The sequence below is a fragment of the Salvelinus sp. IW2-2015 genome, unplaced genomic scaffold (assembly GCF_002910315.2).
Source record: "Salvelinus sp. IW2-2015 unplaced genomic scaffold, ASM291031v2 Un_scaffold7907, whole genome shotgun sequence".
In the NCBI taxonomy this organism is placed as follows: domain Eukaryota; kingdom Metazoa; phylum Chordata; class Actinopteri; order Salmoniformes; family Salmonidae; genus Salvelinus; species Salvelinus sp. IW2-2015.
In genome coordinates, this window is record NW_019949167.1 from 975 (window position 1) to 9,487 (window position 8,513).

The 8,513-nt window shown below is 45.1% G+C and overlaps 1 pseudogene; it reads left to right on the forward strand.

Moving 5' to 3' along the window:
* Positions 1 to 3,643: 3,643 nt before the first annotated feature.
* Positions 3,644 to 3,761, forward strand: LOC112079414 (5S ribosomal RNA; annotated as a pseudogene).
* Positions 3,762 to 8,513: the final 4,752 nt, after the last annotated feature.

Below are 8,513 nucleotides of genomic sequence, written 5' to 3' on the forward strand. Positions count from 1 at the left end.
TCTCTCTCCTCTCTCAACAGAAACACATTGATCAGGTGAATTAGTGTTGATAATGATTCCCATGGTAACTGTAATCGTGAACAAGCGAAATCAACTAAAGCATAACTTGGTTGAAAACAAAATGGTGCATTGTGGAAGATTCTGACTCACTCTCGCAGGCCGGCCGGGGCTCTGGGTAGTCCCAGGTGCTGTTGGCCTGGCAACGGATGACCCTCTGACCCTTGTAGTAGTAACCGGGGTCACAGATGAGCATCATCAAGGCGTCGTATTGGCTCTGAGACCCGTAGATCAGCCTCCATCTCCCGTGATCCACCGCAGCGTGGCCGATGTCAGGGCAGGTCACCGCTGCAAAGGTCAGGGGTCAGATACACATAGGTCACAGGTCAGAAATGACAAACTGAACTGGTAAGATGTGAAATTACTACTTTATTTCATCAAGACGCTATATTACTCAGACTGTATTTGTATGCCATGTCTATCATATGATAATAGTTGATACTTTATTTTGTGGTCACAGTACATTCAAAATTTTAATTTTATCTTGAAAAAAAACGTCCAAAACTAGATAATATAATTTTTTAAGTGAGGTTATTTATAAGCTAAACATGGCACAAGCTTGGCAGTGATACCTCATTCTTGGATCTCTACAGGAATCTGTTTTAATTAACTCTTGGCCGGTGAAGAAGGGATATATCCCTACCCAAACGAACACATACAGCGGAGACATAATCTGAAATGGTCCTGGGGCTGAACCGAGTCACAACTCACTGTAATGTTGAATCAAAACTTGTTATAAAAAAGTATTCTAAATCATTAGAAATGTTGGAGGAAAATGTAGCCTCCATTTTACCTCTGGGATCCCATGCTCCAATGAGAACTGACCTATGTGATCTCCAACCAATGAGAACTGACCTATGTATCTCAAGCACCCAAACTTCAACCAGGTGGTGGCGGATGTAAACCATGACCGGCACAGGACTCAGTGGGGCATCTGGCGCGCGGGCCACAATCACAATTGAGGAACCGCGCACCATTGGCGTATTCTCCTCAATTTTTGTTCACACATAAAATAAACGGGCAAAAAAACTAATAGATGAAAACCTTCTCGAGTACTTCGGGGACGGCCTTTATGCCTCGCAATTCAGAAGCTCTCTGGCGACAAACGGTCAATGGATGCACTTCTGATTGTCCACTAAAAGTCGTTGCATTGGCTCTGCCTAGATTTGCCAATATAACGATGCAACTCTGTCAACTTACCGGTAACTAAAGTGGCTAGCTTAACAATAGCTACGGTGGTCCACACAACTCTCAATATCGAGTACATAGACGCACATACTCATAAAATCGTGATAACATCTCGAAACAAATTGAGAAGACAATTGATAACCAGTCTCGCACATAATATATTACTGAGCATATCACAAGCCAACTGGGTTTTAGAACAATGATATCACTTATCGGTAGTGTGGAATCGGTTCTCTACCAACTCATATAGTAAGTCGAGAAAATTAAGATTACAACGTGAATGGCGATCCAACCAATGAGGCCCTCACTAATAAACGCGGATATGTCATTTATCTCCACACGCACTACACCATGGAGAAGCTGTGCCTTGGAGCATGCCCATTTCACTATCATTGATGTCCCTCGGATCTCCAACCCAATGAGGCTCGTTCTGCGCGCCCTTCTAGCACGAGCGTATAAGGGCCAAATATCAGCAAAACGCGACGACGATGGCACTCTCACAAATGTGAACTCCATTATACCATATGATGATAAACGCATCAGAGAAATTATTCAGTTAGAGGTTGCCAACCTCCTACTTCTCATTGGTTCTGACAATACTCACAATGGGAAGGAAACCGGCGGGGTGCCTAGGCTAAATCTTATCAACCCATAGAGGACTAGCAACAATCAAGAGATTTAACTGATCTGAGAATCCAGACCTAGCGATCTTAGAACTTTGCAGGCCCACTCCTGTCATGACAACTTTACAGAGCCAGTATGAAGATAAGACGTTTGGCCTCACCAGACTTCAAATTGAATTCACACCGAGATGGTGTGTTTAGAAGATATCGATTTTTGTTCTACATTATCTATCCAATAAGTTGTGAACTCCAATCAATGAGGACTACTAAACTAAATACATATGCCCATATTTGTCGGAGAAGTAGATGCATGAATACGGACGCGGTTTAAATTTGGAAGATGTAAAAACTAGATTAGTGCTAACCAGCCCTCGCCGTGACCACAAATGATTATTAATATGAAGGAGGCTTAAAAAAGTTAATTGTGAATTTTTTCTAACCAGTGTTCTGCACCTAGGACCTAAGCGTGAGAATCAGCTAGATCGGATCATCTCACGCTGGGGATCCATAGAGTGACTGGTAAACAAAATAAAACTCATGAATATGCTCAGGGCACTTTCACTCGATCCTTGGCGATAGCATGGCATTTCGCTGTCCACATGGCACGAGCCAGGATGTCGGGGAGAGTTCGATGTGCACTACTGATACAGAAACACTACTAAAGTGTTTCACCGTTAGAATTGAATATTGTTGGCAACTACGGGAGAGACTTGCCCTGCCACCGATGTTGTATAAGGTCATTCGTAACTGGAGGTTTATGGGCACACTAGAGCTACCTCACAGGCCATCACTGGAGAGAGAAGGGGAGGGGATAAGAAGGAGGAGGCGGGTTCCACCAACGCAAGAGGGCGGAGAGAAAGGGGGACTAGCAGCAAGAGGAGAGTAGGAGGATGGCTGAGTGCTGGAGAGCGAGATGGGCGAGAGAGTATTCGAGACAAATAGGCGAGAAGTAGCTCGAATGAGATAATTTGAGATGGGTATAGTTGAGGGAGAGTAGAGCTGCAGTTCAGCGGAGCTTCGATCGGTCCTGATGTCTGTGATTTAACATGTATCATAAACCCTGGAGGTTGACTTAGTGCTTAATGGGAGATCTTTGAAGTCAGTTTTGAAAAGAGATTTTTGTGGACCAATCGAAAAGGGTGGATAATCAAAAGGTGAAACGTTTGTTTGTAGCGAAACATTGTTGGCATTGTTGTGGAAAAACATCATGTTGCGAAATGCAAGCATGGTGTTTATGGCCTACGCTGGTAAATTCAAATCAAGAGATAGTTGAGAAGCCTCTAGCCCCACCGCCCAGTCATGATGTGTCATAGCGCGCCCATGCGCTTACAATATGAAAATTGTCCATTAGCATATGCGCTGCAACTCCGTAGAGAGAGAGAATATTAACAAAATCAGGTTTTTCTCAAAAAACTACTTAAGAGCTTTTTGTGTATTTAATCTGGCTAGTAGGACCTAGCTGCATGGGAAATTTTTGTGCTAAATGAATGTATTCTGTCAGAGAGTCATTGGTAATTATGGGGTCTAGTTTTATTCCGCCACAAGGCTGAAATATGTGCCCTCGCTTTGAAAAGTGTAGAAAGGTTATTTGTCTCACTTTCATCCAACTTCTGTGCTAAAAAGTGATGGCTTACAGTGAATGTAAAAATTTCTTCCGCTTTTTGATGACCCAAATGTTTCAATTTGCTGCATTATCATAATTGGTGAAAATGCAAAATGTCTGTTATCAGACTCCTTTGATTCTATATGGTATAAAACCAAGAGTTGTATTCTTCGCTTACGGCTTACCTACCTGAAATACACCCGATCTCGTCTGATCTCGGAAGCTAAGCGGGTCCGGGCCTGGTTAGTACTTGGATGGGAGACTGCCTGGGAATACCAGTGCTGTAGCATTTTGTCACTAGGGTGTGCTCTCTCATTATTTAATTCAAGCAACACTGCCTTGACGTAAGCGTTTGATGGCCATGAATTGACTAAATTCGCTTATATGGGCCTAAGTCCGCCCTGCCCTTTTAATACGTCAAAAGAGTTCCCTTGTGTTGTCAAGGAGCACTGCCTTTTATTTTCTAGAAAAATAGCAATATTTGTTACTGAATATAGCTTGTGTGTGCTTTGTGCTCCCATCAGGCCTGTTCAAATGATCAGAAGGAAGATTAATGCTGGTGAGGAAGAGGAACATGGACTGATGTCTGAATGGCCCTGTGTTTTCCATGGTGGAATTACAACCCTTCTTTTTAACGGAGTAAATCAAAAGCACAAGAAGAATGTGAGAATGTTATCGATAATAAATCAATTGGTTCATGCATTTGTCCTGTGTGTGTGTCTGAATGGTGAATTGTATTTTCCGATCATATGCATACATTTGTGAATATCAAGACAGGTTAATTAAGATATTAAAAAAGTCATTGGTGTTTATTTCTACAGTGTTTGCATGATGGGAATCTTAAGTGGTTCACTGAGATATAATCTAAAAACAAATAACACTTTTTCACCACTCTGTCTGCAAGTGCACTCCTTAAACGGCATTTCCACCGCAGGTCGAATGTGATGTGATTATTATCAGACACAAAGTGGTTACCGTTAGAACCGAAAATGTTTGGCACTGGAAGAAACTTTGCCCCCTCAGCACGATGTGTATACGCATACTTACATCGGCATGGGAGCTACCGTGATCAAGAAGGCTGTCAATGATTAGGCATGCTGGCAGGGCCATTATCTGCAGTGCTTGTGGTCTGGATTGTTTGATTGTGGCGTTGGGAGGTCCCCTGTGAGTCGAAATTCCAACCAAAAAAAAAAACCATGAGTAGGGTTTAATTTTTACACCCATAGACCCCTCAGAGAGGGACAAAAGCTGTCAGTGGGACAAAGCCACCAAACTATCCAGGCTTGAGAGTTAATCATCTCTGTATGCATGGAGCTTGCTCTCAAACATGCCCTCACTCTGACCGGCATTACATGGAGTAAACATAAGCTTTGCCCCCCCCCCCCCCTCCCCTGCCTGCGTCAGGTTTAACACTAACTGGTCTGGTGTCTCAAAATTGATACCCTTTCCCTACCAGAGCACTGGTCAAACGTAGTCCACTACTTAGTGAATAGGGTGAACGTTGGGACGCAGGCCCTGTCAGTAGAGAGCAACGCAATTTAGACTACAGGTCACACCTGCAGTAGACTTTAGAAGCACACAATGGCCGCCTCGCTGTTACCAGTTTCCACCTGCGCTGCTGTTGTGGATACAGCTTCACTGCAGCTGGTCGCCCGAGTTGGGCTGTGAGGCGATTGAATACCTTAGTTTTGCTTCTGAGAAAAGGCATGCGTTATAGGAAATTGTCTGTTGTTTACAATGGGTGGTTTAATAGATTGTTGCATAGAGTGGCTTTAAGAGTAGCTTGGAGTTTGTCATGTCTACACGACTTCCTGCTGTCTTAAAGCATTTTTATGTCTTCTATCAAACAATCAATATCTCCCATTAAACAATCAATATCTTCTATCAAACAATCAATATCTCCCATTAAACAATCAAAATCTTCAATCTAACAATCAATATCTCCTATTAAACAATCAATATCTTCTATCAAACAATCAATATCTCCTATTAAACAATCAATATCTTCTATCAAACAATCAATATATTTCATTTAACAATCAATATCTTCCGTCTGAACAATCAATATCTTCCGTCTAACAATCAATATATTCCATCTAACAATCAATATCTTCTATCAAACAATCAATATCTCCTATTAAACAATCAATATCTTCTATCAATGACTGAACTACTTTTCAGAATTGAGGCTTTAAAATAAATTCCATTAACTTTTCATCGATAATAATTATCGTGGTTTTTCACTTCAATAATTTCTCCATCCATCGCTCTCAAGGAACGTCTTCAGATGATGTCACTTCTCAAAAAGTCAGTAAATCAATATATCATTTCCAAGCTATTCATTTTGTGAAATACCGAATATATGTAACTGTGACAACATCATGTATTAACTTGCGCTCTTCAGTTAAAGTCACGGTCAACAAGTCCCCGTTTATAATTCAAGAGAACACACTCCACCTACGGCAGAATCAATAACATTACATATATTCACATGAGCATTTATAAACAACACAATTAGAGATTTTTGAAAAACGTACCAGAAAGCAATCAATATCTGAATAGATCAATACAAAGAATACCGTAGAATCATTAAAACCTTTTCCCTTTCAGCCAGTGCAGTATTGCTTTCAATCTAAAACCCTGTCAGCGATATTAAAGAGGCTGATTTCCATTTAAGCCACTGATTTGAACCCGTTTGGGCTAATTAAGTGGCCAGGGAGAAGTGAACACTTGTACTGAAGCCTCAAAGGACCTGAGTTGACCCTCCATCGACCTGTGGTTCTCACTTCCATCAAAATAGGCACCAGAAAAAAATGGCTGGTAGATAGTTGTATTCAGAAGAGAACGGGTGCGTTCCATGTCATTACCTTGGCAGAGGGGTACGGGTGCGTTCCATGTCATTACCTTGGCAGAGGGGTACGGGTGCGTTCCATGTCCTTACCTTGGCAGAGGGGTACGGGTGCGTTCCATGTCCTTACCTTGGCAGTATCAGAAGAAGAACGGTGCGTTTTCCATGTTCATTTACATTGGCAGCAGGGGTACGGGTGCGTTCCCATGTCATTACCTTGCAGGGTACTTGCGAGTTTGAGAGGGTACGGGTGCGTTCCATGTCCTTACCTCCCATAGCAGAGGGCTACGGTTGCAGTTCCCATGTCTGTTACCTTGGCAGGAGTAGGGTGCTCCATGGTCGCTCTACCTTGGCAGAGCGGGTACGCGGCCATGCCTACCTTGGCGAGGGTACCCATTCCTTACCTTGGCAGAGTGGGTAGGGGTGGTTCCATGTCCTTACCTTGCAAGAGGGGTAGGGGTGCGTTCCAATATCCTTACCTGGCAGGGGTACGGTGGCGTTCCATGTCCTCTGTACTTGGCAGAGGTGTACGTGTGCGTCCAGTCCTTACTTGGCAGAGGGGGTAGGGGTTTGTTCCATGTCCTTACCTTGGCAGAGGGGTAGAGCGGGCCTTCCATTCCTTACCTTGGCAGAGGGGTAGGGGCTTGATTCCATGTCCTTACCTTGGCAGAGGGATAGGGGTGCGTTCCATATCCTTACCTTGGCAGAGGTACGGTTGCGTTCCATGTCGTTACCTTGGCAGAGGGTAGGGTGCGTTCCATGTCCTTACCTTGCCAGAGGGGTACGGTGGCGTTCCAATCCTACCTTCGCAGAGGGGTTACGGGCTGCGTTTCATGTCCTTACCTTGGCAGGGGGTACGGGTGCGTTCCATGTCCTTACCTTGGCAGAGGTAGGGGTGCGTATCCATGTGACTTACCTTGGCAGGGGGTAGGGTGCGTTCCATGGTTCCTTACCCCTTGGCAAGAGCGGTACTGGACGGTGCGTTCCATGTCCTTACCCTTGGCAGAGGGTTAGGGGTGCGTTCATGTCCTTACCTTGGCAGAGGGATACGGGTGCGTTCCATGTGCTTACCTTGCAAGAGGGTACGGGTCGTTCATGTCCTTACCTGGCAGGGGTACGGGTGTTCCATGTGCCTTACCTTGAGAGGGGTACGGGTGGTTCCATTGTCCTTACTTGGCAGAGGGGTACTGGGTCGTTCATGTCTTCACTTGGCAGAGGGGTACGGAGTTGGCGTTACCATGTCCTTACTTGGCAGAGGGGTAACGTGTGCGTTCCATTGTGTACCTTGGCAAGGGGGTACGGTGTCGTTCCATGTCCTTACTTGGCGAGGGGTACGGGTGCGTTCCATGTGCTTACTTGGCAGAGGGTACGGGTGCGTTCCATGTGCTACCTTTGGCAGAGGGGGCGGGTGCGTTCCGAATGTCCTTACCTTGGCAGAGGGGTACGCGGGTGCGTTTCCATGTCCTACCTTGGGCAGAGGACTCGGGTCGTTCCATGTCCTTAACCTTGGCAGAGCTACGGGTGCGTTCCATGTCCTTAACTTTGGCAGCAGGGTAATCGGGTGCGTTCCATGTCCCTCTACCTTGGCAGAGGGGTACGGGTGCGTTCCATATCCTTACCTTGGCAGGAGGGGTTACGGGTGCCGTTCCATGTCCTTACCTTTGGCAGAGGGTGACCGGGTTGGTTCCATTATCCTTACCTTGGCAGAGAGGGGTACGGGGTGCGTTCCATAATCCTTACCTTGGCAGAGGGTAGGGCTGCTTCCATGTGCTTCCTTGGCAGAGGGGTACGGGTGCGTTTCCATGTCCTTACCTTGGCATGGGTACGGGGGCGTTCCATGTGTAATCCCTGCGTTGGTGCGGGGTGCAGGTGGCACTGCTCTGCCAATCAGACGAAGCCCTGGTCACAGCTGAAGGCGGGTACTGCCTAGCTTGGTGCCGGTCTGAACTGTTGACCGTTCCGTTGAGAGGGTTGCTAGGGGAAGCTGCAGTACAGCCGCTGGGTATAAACAAACAACAACCACAATCTAATCAGAAAACAGAAACAAAACATAATATTTTGTTTCAAAAGTTTGCTGGGAGGGGCGGGGGGGGCTGCAATACGATTGCTCGTGATTAAATTGAAAAAATGTAAATTCCTATTATTTTTCTAAAACGAACAAAGGACACGAAAACAGAAAATGAGGTAGAATGGA